The 17,412-nt window shown below is 38.3% G+C and overlaps 1 long non-coding RNA gene and 1 pseudogene across 2 annotated transcripts in view; both read right to left on the bottom strand.

Annotated features, from left to right (window-relative positions):
- The window catches only part of LOC147002969 (uncharacterized), a 30,609-nt gene extending 15,005 nt beyond the window's left edge, over positions 1 to 15,604 (bottom strand). Inside the window, exons 1-2 of one of the 2 annotated variants that reach the window (XR_015047937.1) lie at positions 13,327 to 15,604; positions 11,022 to 11,161 (exon numbers count right to left, since the gene is read on the bottom strand). This is a non-coding gene — a long non-coding RNA (uncharacterized LOC147002969). Of the gene's footprint in view, positions 1 to 11,021 lie in introns of both variants that reach the window. The other variant, XR_015047936.1, reaches the window with a different exon arrangement.
- Positions 10,673 to 10,760, bottom strand: LOC115031606 (small nucleolar RNA SNORD116; annotated as a pseudogene).
- Positions 15,605 to 17,412: the final 1,808 nt, after the last annotated feature.

Below are 17,412 nucleotides of genomic sequence, written 5' to 3'. Positions count from 1 at the left end.
AAACCATACTAGACCTAAAAAGGGAAGTAGACATAATAAAGAAAACCCAAAATGAGGCAACACAGGAGATATAAACCCTAGGAAAGAAATCTGGAACCATAGATACGAGCATCAGCAACAGAATACAAGAGATGGAAGAGAGAATCTCAGGTGCAGACGATTCCATAGAGAACATCTGCACAACAATCAAGGAAAATGTAAAATGCAAAAAGATCCTAACTCAAAACATCCAAGAAATACAGGACACAATGAGAAGACCAAACCTACGGATAATAGGAGTGGATGAGAATGAAGATTTTCAACTCAAAGGACCAGCAAATATGTTCAACAAAATAATAGAAGAAAACTTCCCAAATCTAAAGAAAGAGATGCCCATGAACATACAAGAAGCCTACAGAACTCCAAATAGACTGGACCAGAAAAAAATACCTCCCGACACATAATAATCAGAACAACAAATGCTTTAAATAAAGATAGAATACTAAAAGCAGTAAGAGAAAAAGGCCAAGTAACATATAAAGGCAAGCCTATCAGAATTACACCAGATTTTTCACCAGAGACTATGAAAGCCAGAAGATCCTGGACTGATGTTATACAGACACTAAAAGAACACAAATTCCAGCCCAGGCTACTATACCCAACCAAACTCTCAATTAACATAGGTGGAGAAACCAAAGTATTCCACGACAAAACCAAATTCACACATTATCTCTCCACGAATCCAGCCCTTCAAAGGATAATAACAGAAAAAAACCAATACAAGGACAGGAACCATGCAATAGAAACTACAAGAAGGTAATCCCTCAACAAACCTAAAAGAAGACAGCCACAAGAACTATCAATCCTGAATATCTATGCTCCAAATACAAAGGCAGCCACATTCATTAAAGAAACTTTAGTAAATCTCAAAGCACACATTGCACCTCATACAATAATAGTGGGAGACTTCAACACACCACTTTCACCAATGGACAGATCATGGAAACAGAAACTAAACAGGGACACAGTGAAACTAACAGAAGTTATGAATCAAATGGATCTGGCAGATATCTACAGAACATTCTATCCTAAAACAAAAGGATATACCTTCTTCTCAGCACCTCATGGTACTTTCTCCAAAATTGACCAGTAGCCAACATCAAAGTAAATGGTCAGAAGCTTGAAGCAATCCCTCTAAAATCAGGGACTAGACAAGGCTGTCCACTTTCTCCATACCTATTCAACAGTGTACTTGAAGTCCTAGCCAGAGCAATTCGACAACAAAAGGAGATCAAAGGGATACAAATTGGAAAAGATGAAGTCAAAATATCACTTTTTGCAGATGATATGATAGTATATATAAGTGACCCTAAAAATTCCACCAGAGAACTCCTAAGCCTGATAAACACCTTCGGTGAAGTAGCTGGATATAAAATTAACTCAAACAAATCAATGGCCTTTCTCTACACAAAGAATAAACAGGCTGAGAATGAAATTAGGGAAACAACACCCTTCTCAATAGTCACAAATACTATAATATATCTTGGCGTGACTCTAACTAAGGGAGTGAAAGATCTGTATAATAAAAACTTCAAGTCTCTGAAGAAAGAAATTATAGAAGATCTCAGAAGATGGAAAGATCTCCCATGCTCATGGATTGGCAGGATCAACATTGTAAAAATGGCTATCTTGCCAAAAGCAATCTACAGATTCAATGCAATCCCCATCAAAATTCCAAATCAATTCTTCAACGAATTACAAAGTGCAATCTGCAAATTCATCTGGAATAACAAAAAACCTAGGATAGCAAAAACTCTTCTCAAGGATAAAAGAACCTCTGGTGGAATCACCATGCCGGACCTAAAGCTCTACTACAGAGCAATTGTGATAAAAACTGCATGGTACTGGTATAGTGACAGACAAATAGACCAATGGAATAGAATTGAAGACCCAGAAATGAACCCACACACAGGCGGTCACTTGATCTTCGACAAGGGAGCTAAAAACATCCAGTGGAAGAAAGACAGCATTTTCAACAAATGGTGCTGGCACAACTGGTTGTTAACATGTAGAAGAATGCGAATTGATCCATTCCTATCTCCTTGTACTAAGGTCAAGTCTAAGTGGATCAAGGAACTTCACATAAAACCAGAGACACTGAAACTTATAGAGGAGAAAGTGGGGAAAAGCCTCGAAGATATGGGCACAGGGGAAAAATTCTTGAATAGAACAGTAATGGCTTGTGCTGTAAGATCGAGAATTGACAAGTGGGACCTCATGAAACTGCAAAGCTTATGCAAGGCTAAAGACACCATCAATAAGACAAAAAAACCACCAACAGATTGGGAAAGGATCTTCACCTATCCTAAATCAGATAAGGGACTAATATCCAATATATATAAAGAACTCAAGAAGGTGGACTCCAGAAAGTCAAATAACCCCATTAAAAAATGGGGCTCAGAAATGAACAAAGAATTCTCACCTGAGGAATACCGAATGGCAGAGAAGCACCTGAAAAAATGTTCAACATCCTTAATCATCAGGGAAATGCAAATCAAAACAACCCTGAGATTCCACCTCACACCAGTCAGAATGGCTAAGATCAAAAATTCAGGTGACAGCAGATGCTGGCGAGGATGTGGAGAAAGAGGAACACTCCTCCATTGTTGGTGGGATTGCAAGCTTGTACAACCACTCTGGAAATCAGTTTGGCGGTTCCTCAGAAAATTGGACATAGTACTACTGGAGAATCCAGCAATACCTCTCCTGGGCATATATCCAGAAGATGTCCCAACCGGTAAAAAGGACACATGCTCCACTATGTTCATAGCAGCCCTATTTATAATAGCCAGAAGTTGGAAAGAACCCAGATGTCCCTCAACAGAGGAATGGATACAGAAATTATGGTACATTTACACAATGGAGTACTACTCAGCTATTAAAAAGGATGAATTTATGAAATTCCTAACCAAATGGATGGACCTGGAGGGCATCATCTTGAGTGAAGTAACACAATCACAAAAGAACTCACACAATATGTATTCACTGATAAGTGGATATTAGCCCAAAACTTAAGATACCCAAGATATGAGATACAATTTGCTAAAAGCATGAAACTCAAGAAGAATGAAGACCAAAGTGTGGACACTGTGCCCCTTCTTAGAATTGGGAACAAAACACCCAGGGAAGGAGTTACAGAGACAAAGTTCGTAGCTGTGATGAAAGGATGGACCATTTAGAGACTGCCTTATCCAGGGATCCATCCCATAAGCAGCTTCTAAATGCTGACACCATTGCATACACTAGCAAGATTTTGCTGAAAGGACCCAAATATAGCTATCTCTTGTGAGATGATGCCGGGGCCTAGCAAACACAGGAGTGGATGTTCACAGTCAGCTATTGGATGTATCACAGGGCTCCCAATGGAGAAGCTAGAGAAAGTACCCAAGGAGCTAAAGGGATCTGCTACTCTATTTTTGGAACAACATGATGTACTAACCAGAACCCCGGAGCTCTTGTCTCTAGCTACATATGTATCAAAAGATGGTTTAGTCGGCCATCAATGGAAAGAGAGGCCCATTGGACTTGCAAACTTTATATGCCCCAATATAGGGGAATGCCAGGGCCAAAAGAATGGGAATGGGTGGGTAGGGAAGTGGGGGGCGCTATGGGGGACTTTTGGGATAACATTGGAAATGTAACTGAGGAAAATATGTAATAAAAATATTAAAAATTAAAAAAAAGAAGACAGCCACAAGAACAGAATGCCAACTTTAACAACAAAAATAACAGGAAACAACAATTACTTTTCCTTAATATCTCTTAATATCAATGGACTCAACTCCCCGATAAAAAGACATAGACTAACAAACTGGCTACACAAACAAGACCCAACTTTTTGCTGCTTACAGGAAACTCATCTCAGAGAAAAAGATAAGACACTACCTCAGAATGAAAGGCTGGAAAACAATTTTCCAAGCAATTGGTATGAAGAAACAAGCTGGAGTAGCCATTCTAATATCTGATAAGATTGACTTCCAACCCAAAGTCATTAAAAAAGACAGGGAGGGACACTTCATACTCATCAAAGGAAAAATCCTCCAAGAGGAACTATCAATCCTGAATATCTATGGTCCAAATACAAAGGCAGCCACATTCATTAAAGAAACTTTAGTAAATCTCAAAGCACACATTGCACCTCATACAATAATAGTGGGAGACTTCAACACACCACTTTCACCAATGGACAGATCATGGAAACAGAAACTAAATAGGGACACAGAGAAATTAAGAGAAATTATGAATCAAATGGATCTGGCAGATATCTACAGAACATTCTATCCTAAAACAAAAGGATATTGCTTCTTTTCAGGACCTCATGGTACCTTCTCCAAAATTGACCACATAATTGGTCACAAAACAGGCCTCAACAGATACAAAAATATTGAAATTGTCCCATGCATCCTATCAGATCACCATGAACTAAGGCTGATCTTCAATAACAAAATAAATAATAGAAAGCCAACCTTCACGTGGAAACTGAACAACACTCTTCTCAATGATACCTTGGTCAAGGAAGGAATAAAGAAAGAAATTAAGGACTTCTTAGAGTTCAATGAAAATGAAGCCACAACATACCCAAACTTATGGGACGCAATGAAAGCATTTCTAAGAGGAAAACTCATAGCTCTGAGTGCCTCCAAAAGGAAACTAGAGAGAGCACACATTAGCAGCTTGACAACATACCTAAAAGCACTAGAACAAAAGGAAGCAAATTCACCCAAGAGGAGTAGATGGCAGGAAATAATCAAACTCAGGGGCGAAATAACCCAAGTGGAAACAAGAAGAACTATTCAAAGAATCAACCAATGAAGGAGCTGGTTCTTTGAGAAAATCAAAAAGATAGATAAACCCTTAGCCAGACTCACTAGAGGTCACAGGGAAAGCATCCTAATTAACAAAATCAGAAATGAAAAAGGAGACATAACAACAGATCCTGAAGACATCCAAAACACCATCAGATCCTTCTACCAAAGGCTATACTCAACAAAACTGGAGAACCTGGATGAAATGGAGAAGTTCCTAGACAGATACCAGGTACCAAAGTTGAATCAAGATCAGGTTAATGATCTAAACAGCCCTATATACCCCAAAGTAATAGAAGCAGTCATTAATAGTCTCCCAACCAAAAAAAGCCCAGGACCAGATGGGTTTAGTGCAGAGTTCTATCAGACCTTCAAAGAAGATCTAATCCCAGTTCTTCACAAACTATTCCACAAAATAGAAACAGAATGTACTCTACCCAACTCATTCTATGAAGCCACAATTACTCTGATACCTAAACCACAAAAAGACCCAACAAAGATAGAAAACTTCAGACCAATATCCCTTATGAATATTGATGCAAAAATCCTCAATAAAGTTCTTGTTAACTGAATCCAAGAACACATAAAAACAATCATCCATCCTGACCAAGTAGGTTTCATCCCAGGGATGCAGGGATGGTTCAATATACAGAAATCCATCAACGTAATCCAGTATATAAACAAACTCAAAGACAAAAACCACATGGTCATCTCCTTAGATGTGGAAAAAGCATTTGACAAGATCCAACACCCATTCATGATAAAAGTCTTAGAAAGATCAGGAATTCAAGGCCCATACCTAAACATGATAAAAGCAATCTACAGCAAACCAGTAGCCAACAACAAATAAATGGTGAGAAGCTTGAAGCAATCCCTCTAAAATCAGGGACTAGACAAGGCTGTCCACTTTCTCCATACCTATTCAACATTGTACTTGTAGTCCTAGCCAGAGCAATTCGACAACAAAAGGAGATCAAAGGGATACAAATTGGAAAAGATGAAGTCAAAATATCACTTTTTGCAGATGATATGATAGTATATATAAGTGACCCTAAAAATTCCACCAGAGAACTCCTAAGCCTGATAAACACCTTCGGTGAAGTAGCTGGATATAAAATTAACTCAAACAAATCAATGGCCTTTCTCTACACAAAGAATAAACAGGCTGAGAATGAAATTAGGGAAACAACACCCTTCTCAATAGTCACAAATACTATAATATATCTTGGCGTGACTCTAACTAAGGGAGTGAAAGATCTGTATAATAAAAACTTCAAGTCTCTGAAGAAAGAAATTATAGAAGATCTCAGAAGATGGAAAGATCTCCCATGCTCATGGATTGGCAGGATCAACATTGTAAAAATGGCTATCTTGCCAAAAGCAATCTACAGATTCAATGCAATCCCCATCAAAATTCCAAATCAATTCTTCAACGAATTACAAAGTGCAATCTGCAAATTCATCTGGAATAACAAAAAACCTAGGATAGCAAAAACTCTTCTCAAGGATAAAAGAACCTCTGGTGGAATCACCATGCCGGACCTAAAGCTCTACTACAGAGCAATTGTGATAAAAACTGCATGGTACTGGTATAGTGACAGACAAATAGACCAATGGAATAGAATTGAAGACCCAGAAATGAACCCACACACAGGCGGTCACTTGATCTTCGACAAGGGAGCTAAAAACATCCAGTGGAAGAAAGACAGCATTTTCAACAAATGGTGCTGGCACAACTGGTTGTTAACATGTAGAAGAATGCGAATTGATCCATTCCTATCTCCTTGTACTAAGGTCAAGTCTAAGTGGATCAAGGAACTTCACATAAAACCAGAGACACTGAAACTTATAGAGGAGAAAGTGGGGAAAAGCCTCGAAGATATGGGCACAGGGGAAAAATTCTTGAATAGAACAGTAATGGCTTGTGCTGTAAGATCGAGAATTGACAAGTGGGACCTCATGAAACTGCAAAGCTTATGCAAGGCTAAAGACACCATCAATAAGACAAAAAAACCACCAACAGATTGGGAAAGGATCTTCACCTATCCTAAATCAGATAAGGGACTAATATCCAATATATATAAAGAACTCAAGAAGGTGGACTCCAGAAAGTCAAATAACCCCATTAAAAAATGGGGCTCAGAAATGAACAAAGAATTCTCACCTGAGGAATACCGAATGGCAGAGAAGCACCTGAAAAAATATTCAACATCCTTAATCATCAGGGAAATGCAAATCAAAACAACCCTGAGATTCCACCTCACACCAGTCAGAATGGCTAAGATCAAAAATTCAGGTGACAGCAGATGCTGGCGAGGATGTGGAGAAAGAGGAACATTCCTCCATTGTTGGTGGGATTGCAAGCTTGTACAACCACTCTGGAAATCAGTCTGGCGGTTCCTCAGAAAATTGGACATAGTACTACCGGAGGATCCAGCAATACCTCTCCTGGGCATATATCCAGAAGATGTCCCAACTGGTAAAAAGGACACATGCTCCACTATGTTCATAGCAGCCCTATTTATAATAGCCAGAAGCTGGAAAGAACCCAGATGTCCCTCAACAGAGGAATGGATACAGAAATTATGGTACATTTACACAATGGAGTACTACTCAGCTATTAAAAAGGATGAATTTATGAAATTCCTAGCCAAATGGATGGACCTGGAGGGCATCATCTTGAGTGAAGTAACACAATCACAAAAGAACTCACACAATATGTATTCACTGATAAGTGGATATTAGCCCAAAACTTAGGATACCCAAGATATAAGATACAATTTACTAAACGCATGAAACTCAAGAAGAATGAAGACCAAAGTGTGGACACTGTGCCCCTTCTTAGAATTGGGAACAAAACACCCAGGGAAGGAGTTACAGAGACAAAGTTCGTAGCTGTGATGAAAGGATGGACCATATAGAGACTGCTGTATCCAGGGATCCATCTCATAATCAGCTTCTAAACGCTGACACCATTGCATACACTAGCAAGATTTTGCTGAAAGGACCCAAATATAGCTGTCTCTTGTGAGATGATGCCGGGGCCTAGCAAACACAGGAGTGGATGCTCACAGTCAGCTATTGGATGTATCACAGGGCTCCCAATGGAGAAGCTAGAGAAAGTACCCAAGGAGCTAAAGGGATCTGCAACCCTATAGTTGGAACAACATGATGAACTAACCAGAACCCCGGAGCTCTTGTCTCTAGCTGCCTATGTATCGAAAGATGGCCTAGTCGGCCGTCACTGGAAAGAGAGGCCTATTGGACTTGCAAACTTTATATGCCCCAATATAGGGGAATGCCAGGGCCAAAAGAATGGGAATGGGTGGGTAGGGAAGTGGGGGGCGCTATGGGGGACTTTTGGGATAGCATTGGAAATGTAACTGAGGAAAATATGTAATAAAAATATTAAAAATTAAAAAAAAAAGAACTTGAAGCTATCTCACCAAGTCCTCTAATCTATGCCATGTGTAGTCTTGTGGAAACACAAATCATAAGAGCAGGATCTGTCCCTGACTCTTTTCCCTCCTTGTAGGACCCTTTCCCCTTTACTGGATTGCCTTTCTAGCCTTGATATATTGGTATGTACCTGTTCTTATTATAGCTTCTTAAACCATATTTGGTTGGTACCCCAGGAAAGCTGTACTGGCTAGTTTTTTGTCAACTTGACACAGCTGGAGTTATCATAGAGAAAGGAACTTCAGTTGAGGAAATGCCTCCATTAGATCCAACTATAAGGCATTTTCTCAATTAGTCATCAAAGGGGAAAGGCCCCTTGTGGGTGGGACCATCTCTGGGATGGTAGTCTTGGGTTCTATAAGAGAGCAGGCTGAGCAAGCCAGGGGAAACAAGCCAGTAAGGAACATCCCTCTATGACCTCTGCATCAGCTCCTGCTTCTTGACCTGCTTGAGTTCCAGTCCTGACTTCCTTGGTGATGAACAGCAGTATGGGAATTTAAGCCTAATAAACCCTTTCCTCCCCAACTTGTTTCTTGGTCATGAGGTTTGTGCAGGAATTTAAACTCTGACTAAGACAGAAGCCTAGTATTATCTAAGGGCAGCAGAGGGGAATTTTGTGGAGAAGGGTGGAAAATGGGGAGTTTGGGGCACAGGGTGGAGACGAAACTGCGTCAGGATGTAATATATAAGAACACACACACACACACACACACACACAAAAGAAACAAGAAAAAAAGACCTCCCAGAAAACACTGAAAACTAAGTACACTATTAAGGGAGATCTCTTCCCAATATCTACTAGCCAGGAGCTAGAAATCAACACTCACCATGTTCACTAGTGAAACCATACCTTCATGAACAGCTCTTCACATTACTTGGGCTTCTGACTTCTCATTTGCTATTGTGTTCAAAACTCTGTCCTAGTAAAGGGAAATGGTTAACCTGCTCAGCAGCTTACTCTTACATTTCACCCAACAGTAATGAGAAGATTGTCTAGGTCAATTTGTCAACAACAATCTGCTCTCTTTCTGTTCCTATCATGCTGCTCTGTCTCTGTCACTTGCTCTGTCTGTCTTTCTCTGTGTGTCTCTCTTTGCCTCTGTTTCTTTGTCTGTCTATGTCTCTCTGTATCTTTGCTTCTCTGTCTCTCTGTCTCTCTGTCTCTCTGTCTCTCTGTCTCTCTGTCTGTCTCTCTCTCTCTGTCTCTCTCTCTCTCTCTCTTACACACACACACTAATACTCTCTCTGACATTGAAAAAAATTGGTCAAGCCTGTTTGAATGATCACTAGAAGTCAAGAAACTTCAAAAAGATTCTGAAACATTCAACATTTCTTATTGCCACAAGAGCCAAAGTCAAGTACAGCATCTTCTTAAAGATGTCAATGACCATGTGGTAATGTTCAAGCCTAGTCTTGAATCTGTGGCAGCTTGTGTGTCATTTGACCATCTTCTAATGAACCTATACCTAGCAACCAAACATACCTTAGGAACACACAGGATTACTCTTGCTCTCTTCCCAAGCAGGGTACATGGAAAAACATCCTGGTGGTCAGCACCACAGTCTGCCTACTCAGCTACAAAGGAAGTTACCAACATTAAACACACACACACACACACACACACACACACACACACACACTCACTCACTCACTCACTCACTCACTCAGGCCTTAAGAATTTATGCACCAGTGCAAATCACTCCTGTAGCCTTGATTAGAGTGTCTTTCTCTGAAGCAGCACTGCAGGGCTCCAATAAACTTCAAGGTTTCTAAGAAGACTACACACAAGGCCTAGAATCCCCTGAGTGTAGATTCAAGCTTTGGGAGCACTGCTACTCCTATTTATTTATTTATTTATTTATTTATTTATTTATTTATTTATTTATTTTTTATTACGTATTTTCCTCAATTACATTTCCAATGCTATCCCAAAAGTCCCCCATACCCCCCCCCACTTCCCTACCCACCCATTCCCATTCTTTTGGCCCTGGCATTCCCCTCAGTACCCCGGAGCTCTTGTCTCTAGCTGCATATGTATCAAAAGATGGCCTAGTCAGCCATCACTGGAAAGAGAGGCCCATTGGACTTGCTACTCCTATTTATGATTCAGAGTCTGACCTCTGCCTGCAGGCCACTCCTAGAAGCTACCAACACTACCATTTCTGTCTTGAGAATGTACCTCACCAAGAGCATGGGGATGTTACCAGCAAGCCCTATATGGATTGTTTTCATGAATACTACACATGATAGCAGAGTCCTAAAAAGATTGGCCTCTCATCAAGGTGTCTGACTATAAATAAAAAAGGACACAAAGTGTAATGGATTATAAGCCTATATGACTCCAGGGGATGTGGGTGACTCAATGTGATAAATCTCAGTCCGAAGAGAGTGGCGGTATTAAGTAATCAATCATTTTGTTCATCTTTCCAGAGAATCTTTTGGAATCATCATTGATCAAGACACACTATAGTACCCCTTCACAAAGATTTTCAAGTTACTATGAAGAGTGTATATATTACTGAGTATGAGAAATTCCAAAACTTTCATCATCAAGGGACTTTCATAGTCACTAAAACTGACAGAAAATGAAAAAAGCTTTCAAAGTCACTAAAAGTGCTGTAGGTCCTGACAGGAGTGGATAAAGTTATGGTACATCCTTGCAGTTCCAGCAAAAATGCTAGAATCATTAGTAATTAGAGAAATTCAAATACATCTTACCTTTAAACTCCATTGGTCCTCAGGTAAGACAGACATACCAAGCAACTTTTCTGGAGTCTTATTCTAGTATTCTCAGCCCGCATCCAAAGATGTTGACCATGTATCTCTTCACTGTGTCTATGGGCACCACAGAATGTGACCTTGAGAAGACAGATCAAAGCACATACCTCAGTTATATTGGGCCAAATGCAAACTGGTGTAACCCTGTCTCCATTCCTTGCCTTCAGGATGACCTCTGTACATATCTGCAGTTACAAAACTAATTCCAGGAGATAGAAGACATCAAATCACTCCAAACACCTACCTAAACTTGCAGAAAGACCACAGGCACTCCTACAAAGTCTTAATTCCTAATACATGCTGAGAAGCTTTAGACCAGTATTTTCAACTTTTTATCCTATTTTCCTTCTAGTTTCCCAGCAGTAAGTGGCATACTTTCTAATATGAACCAAACTCCACTCTCTTTGTCTTTATTTATATTGGCCTCTTTATGTCTTTCTCTGTATCTATCTACCAATATGTTTCACTAGGTAATTTTTCAATTGGCCACCAAACTGGAGACCAAACAACCCTTCTGAGACATATCACCAAAACTTCAGATCATAACAAAATATGTTGCCATTCTTCCTATAAAGTTCATTCAGACCCAAAAGAGACCCCCTGGCACAATGTGGGTGTGATAGAAAATACAGATCAGTCCCATTCTCTGGCCCAAATCTTGCCTTCAAGTTTTAAATATGCAAAAGGAGTGATGAATTCTAAATTGCTGGAACTCAGCAGCTATCATTGACATTCTCTGTCAACTTAGGCAGCCCCTATGAACTCTCCATGATAAAAAGGCTCAGAACAAAACAGAAATATGTACAAGGCCTATAAATATGAAAACATAGACATGTCACTATTCTGAGGTCCACATTATTAGGTAGCCTCACTGTGACAACCATCAAAATTTTTAAGGCTTGTTCAAGACATGTACTGTCACAATTTAATACAAACTCCATATCCATCACTCTCATATCTTTGTTTTGCTAGATTCCTAATGGAAGCCACTTTGGTGAGCCAAAGATTTCCAGGGAACTACCATGACTATGTTAAGTCGATATGTTATCTATATTATTTATATGGTCGTTATTATTTCTATACAGAATGATACACTTGCATCATACAGAAATTCACAGATCTTAATATTATTACCTGTTTACTCTGAAATTCAAGACTAAATTCTAGGTGCACATGTATTGGTGTAAGTCAGGGAAACAAGCATGGATATGGATGCCTTCCATGTTCCCCTTGCTCTCTTTTCAAGCAGTTTCACCTAACTATTTTCAGTTTTTCAACAACACAAACAGCCTATTTCATCACAGGACTGTTTTGGCCATCTGATAAAAAAGCACTCAACACAACAGGCCAAAGATTCCATGTCCCACAGCAGAGTCCCTCCAGACTTTACCAGCTTCAGACATGGTCTCTTGATCTCTTTTCATCTGTGGAGTGCAAATCATGTTCTGACATTCAGGGACCCACACTTTTCCTATTTATTACCAAGGCAGATGTAGCTCATCAATATGGATTACACTAATAATGCCCCCAATAAAGCAAATTCTAAGACAGAGTCTTATTTCAATGCATTTCTTTGACACACTACTCCATGGTAACTAACAAATTCAAGCCTGGTAAAATGTCCATACAGAAAATATATACTTTTAGATGGTAGGTAACTATGCATCTGCTGCTTGTGTTTGTGACTATGTTATCTTATTTCTTGCCACTTTTGCCTACATAGAAACATTACCACAGGGAGCTTCCTAAGTACCCAAAGTATGCTCACTTACTACAAACATGCCTGTTTATCAAGAAATGTAAAAACATAGGCCCTTCTGTAAGGTGACTTTGCCAAATCTGGTGGTCAGCAAGGGCAGTGCAATGACTTAGAAATATCTGTATGACTTGTACAGTACTTAGATGAGTAAATGTGCTGCATTTTAGTCATGATTATAATGGTGATAATGAGTAATCACTTATTTGGTTAGGCACTTACAAATGAATGTTTGACTGGAAATTACATTTTGGCCAACTAGCAATTGTTGGGTGCTTGCAATCAGGTGGTTGGTATACTCCTAAAATTGCAGAAATATGATAAGTATTTTGAAAATTAAGACCTTCCACTTTTCCAAAGTAGTAACTGTCAGAAGCTTTAAATGTGGGAGATGGTAGGATTTGACAAGTTTGTGCAATTTTAGGTCATAACACTTCTAGAAAAACCTTAAGAATCATGAAGTCTTTGAGAAATTCAAATAATGCTTACCAGTATCCTCTACTTTCTTCTGTGGAACCTGCACCTTGGACCATATTGCATGAGACACTATTAGGTGCCTTTCTCCATCCATAAATGATTGGTTCTTCCTCTTATTGGACTGAAGGTATGACTCATGGGAGTAAAAGTTTGAGGTGAAAACATAAGCATATACAATCTCTACAGAGGGATACATTGTGGTGGCGTTGCAATGCTCCAATCTGACTGGGAACACCAGGTAAACCTATTCCTTTCCTTCCCATGATCTCTCTACACCATTTTATCAGACTGCAATGTCAGTAATTTTCCCAAGGGTTTCTGCAGATGGAAGTGGTTTAGTCTCAAGGTCTGGCTCCCCAGTGGTCTCTCTGTCTATCCAAAAGAAATGTCTTTGTATCATTTTGACTGTAGTCACTGACAAAATCCTAAGGCTTCTAATACATCAAATACTTCCAACCAACACAAATGAGTACTAAATTTTCATCAGTGGTCTTCGTCTGACAATGTCTCTCCTATTCGATATTCATTCACTATTGGACTTTCCAAGGACAAGTTTATTAGGTTTCACTGACCTGTGCTATCCCCAAAGCAAGGCATTTCCCATAATGAAAATATCCAAAACATCACCTTCAAATAGTATTCCTCCATGTTGTCATTATCTCCAAATGGGTGAACATTTCTCTACCTTGTTTTATGGAGAATGGTCAGCCTGATACACTAGTAGCACTTCTACCTCCCTATCAATATTCTTCATACCATCTAGGTTTATGAGACACCAGAAATGTTTCTGTCTCCCTGCTGTCTCTTTGTCTCTCTTTGTGTCTCTCTGTCTCTATCTCTGTCTGTCGATCTGTCTGCCTGTCTCCTTTCCATCTTTGCAATCAATGCACAATTCATTAATTTGAGAAGACTGCAATCCATTAACTTCATAAAAGTTTTCTTGTCTATGGTGTCTCCCCACACCTGTAGACTTCTGAGTCTTCAACTTCTCAATACATTTTGGCACAGACAATGCTGCTTCTGGACCACTAAATTGAACTTGGTGTTTTAATATTCATGTGATGATATCTCTGGGATATCTTCAACTACACCTTGTTTGACAAGAAGCTGACTGACCAAGTCACTGAGGACTGCATGTTTCCAACTATCCTGCCTCCATTTCTCAGAGTAAATCATATTAATACTCAGTTCTTCCAATATAAACCTAGGGAAAGAGAAGTCAGGAAGGTATTGATAATGGAACTAAAAATATAGAGAAGGAGTATTTTCCTGCTAATAGTCTGCCTTATAGGTCCTCAGTACAATTAAAGGGCTATGTAAGCCAGGCCTTTACCTTCAGAGCTACTATATGACTGTCAATGATCTGCCTACTCAGGTTTTGGGGCTGACAATGACATGAAAGATGCACAATAGGATACAAAGACTACAATGATAGAAACAAAAATCTGTACCTTTTCCAGAGATCTATCTAAAGAGGATCCCTTCACAAGGGGCAGCTGGGTGCATTCATGAGGTATGTACAAAGCAATGATAGTTCTTCAGTGACTATGAAATTCCACAGTGAATTCCACCATGGCTGTACATATAAGACAAAAAGTATAGTTGGATCTCCGGGGAAGGCAGTCTCTAGATGGTCCATCCTTGCGTCTCAGCTCCAAACTTTGTCTCTGTAACTCCTTCCATGGGTGTTTTGTTCCCAATTCTAAGAAGGGGCAAAGTGTCCACATTTTACTTCCAATTGCTGACACCATTACACACACTAGCACGGTTTTGCTGAAAGGACCCAGATATAGCTGTCTCTTGTGAGGCTATGCTGGGGTCTAGCAAACACAGAAGTGGATGCTCACAGTTAGCAATTGGAAGGATCGCAGGGCCCCCAATGGAGGAGCTAGAGAAAGTACCCAAGGAACTAAAGGGGTCTGCAACCCTATAGGTGGAACAACAATATGAACTAACCAGTACACCCCCTCCCCCACCAGAGCTCCTGTTTCTAGCTGCATATGTATCAGAAGATGGCCTAGTCGGCCATCATTGGAAAGATAGGCCCACCGGTCTTGCAAGCCTTATATGCCTCAGTACAGGGGAACACCAGGGCCAAGAAGTGGGAGTGGGGGAGGAGGGGAGTGGGGGAGATGGTATGAGGGGACTTTTGGGATAGCATTGGAAATGTAAATGAAGAAAATACCTAATTAAAAAAAAGTATAGTTGGAAATGTTGGAAAATAAATAATTTCCATAACTATATTCACAATACTATCATCAGTATATAACATTTTTCTCCATATCCTTTCATATTGCTTCATGACATTAATTTGTACTGATGTACTCTAGTATCCCAAGGTACTTCTAGTTTACATTCCCCTGATGGGTATGGATATTGCATACTTTTAAAATAGTTATTGACCATTCATATTTCTTTCATAAACTGTCCTACATTCAAGGGTCTACTTTTAACCTTCCACAAAAGAGAATTAAAGATGTAACTAACATTTGTCCCAGCTATTTATCTCCTAGGTATATACCTAGAGAATGCCACATGCTATCATAGAAAATGGTATTTGACCAAAGAAGTGGAGCAAACCTAGTGGATGAAACAACAATGAACATTTGGTAAATTTGTTAAGGTTCATAATATGAGATAACCATTCGGGTTTTAAGAAAAATTAAATCAGAAAGTTTTTAGAAAATATATGTAAAATATACAATATTAAGTGAAGTTAGAGATATCATGAGGAAAAGGTCCTTAAGAACTATAGAAGCAAGTTATCAGCAAGTTCTTTACAGTTAAGTTTTAACTTAAAAATGAAAAAGGGTTCGAGTGAATAAGAAATGAAAGGTGAAAATAGTATCATCATAGAACATATATTTCAGTGATTAGCTTATGTAAAATCTGAACATAAGATAATGAGTTAAACTGGACAAAAACACATTGCAAGGTATGTTTATGGTATTTCCATCTGGTCAACTAAGTCTTCAAATATTTCAGAACTCCATAATAAGAGACTTAATATCAAAAAAAAATAATAATAATACAAGTGGAAGAAGAATGTGAAATAAAAAAAAAAGAGGAAAGAAGCAATAGAGTGAAATAGTGATGTCCCTACTTCATTTTTTAAAATGTTATTCTATTTGTGAGTATATTGGGGTGGGTGGGGGTGTAAGTAAAATTTAGGTTGTCAGTCTTGGTAACAAGTAGTTTTATCTACTGAGCAATGGTGCTCCATCTTCTTTTTATAGAAAGGAAATTACAACACAAAAATATAAATATGAGGAAAATAATGACAAGAAATCATTATAAATAATTTAAAATATCCATTTGAAAAAATTGGTTTATTTACCACATAAAGAAGCATATTCATGTAACATTTGATATGAATAAATACATCAATGTTTCAGACATAAATGGTTCTCAGCAAAAATGAATGAACTTTTCAATCTGGGACCTTTGCCAGCTAATTTTAACATACATTATCATAATAAGTAGACATAAAAAATTAGATAAATAAAATTATGATTGATAACATATATATTAATAATAACAAACATAATTATTCACTATGATAAGTACTCTTAATGCTTCACATATTTTAAACTTCAAATTACATACTATAAGTGATTTTCTAAAAGTAAAATCAGTGATAAAAATATGCTAATTTTCATCATATATCTCTATCTTAATTAGTTTTTCAATATTATCTGGAATTTAAATTGTTTAAATTTTGTTTGCAAATATTTCATTGAATCTCATAGGTGAAAAAAAAGAAAATTCATTTCTTAATATATCTTTTATAATTCCAATCTTATTTTATATGACAGTTAATCCTTTAGTAAAAAAATGTACATAATTGAATATATTTTTATGTTTGTGGCCATTTATAACACATTTATGAATCATTCATTTATGTACTTTTTCACTTTTTCCTATTATGCTTACTTTTCCAATTGATTTAAATGAACCTTTCACAAAATATGCTAAGCATATTTTGAATACATAATTGATGGAAAAATAAGACTTAGTTATAAGTTGATCTTAAATTAATAATTCTAGAACACTCTAGCATTAACCTTTAGAGCCAGACCACATAGAAATGAGGAAATT

Source organism: Mus caroli, unplaced genomic scaffold, assembly GCF_978045245.1.
Source record: "Mus caroli unplaced genomic scaffold, Mus_caroli_1 scaffold_8, whole genome shotgun sequence".
Lineage (NCBI taxonomy): Eukaryota > Metazoa > Chordata > Mammalia > Rodentia > Muridae > Mus > Mus caroli.
This window is presented reverse-complemented; position numbering and strand designations above follow the sequence as displayed.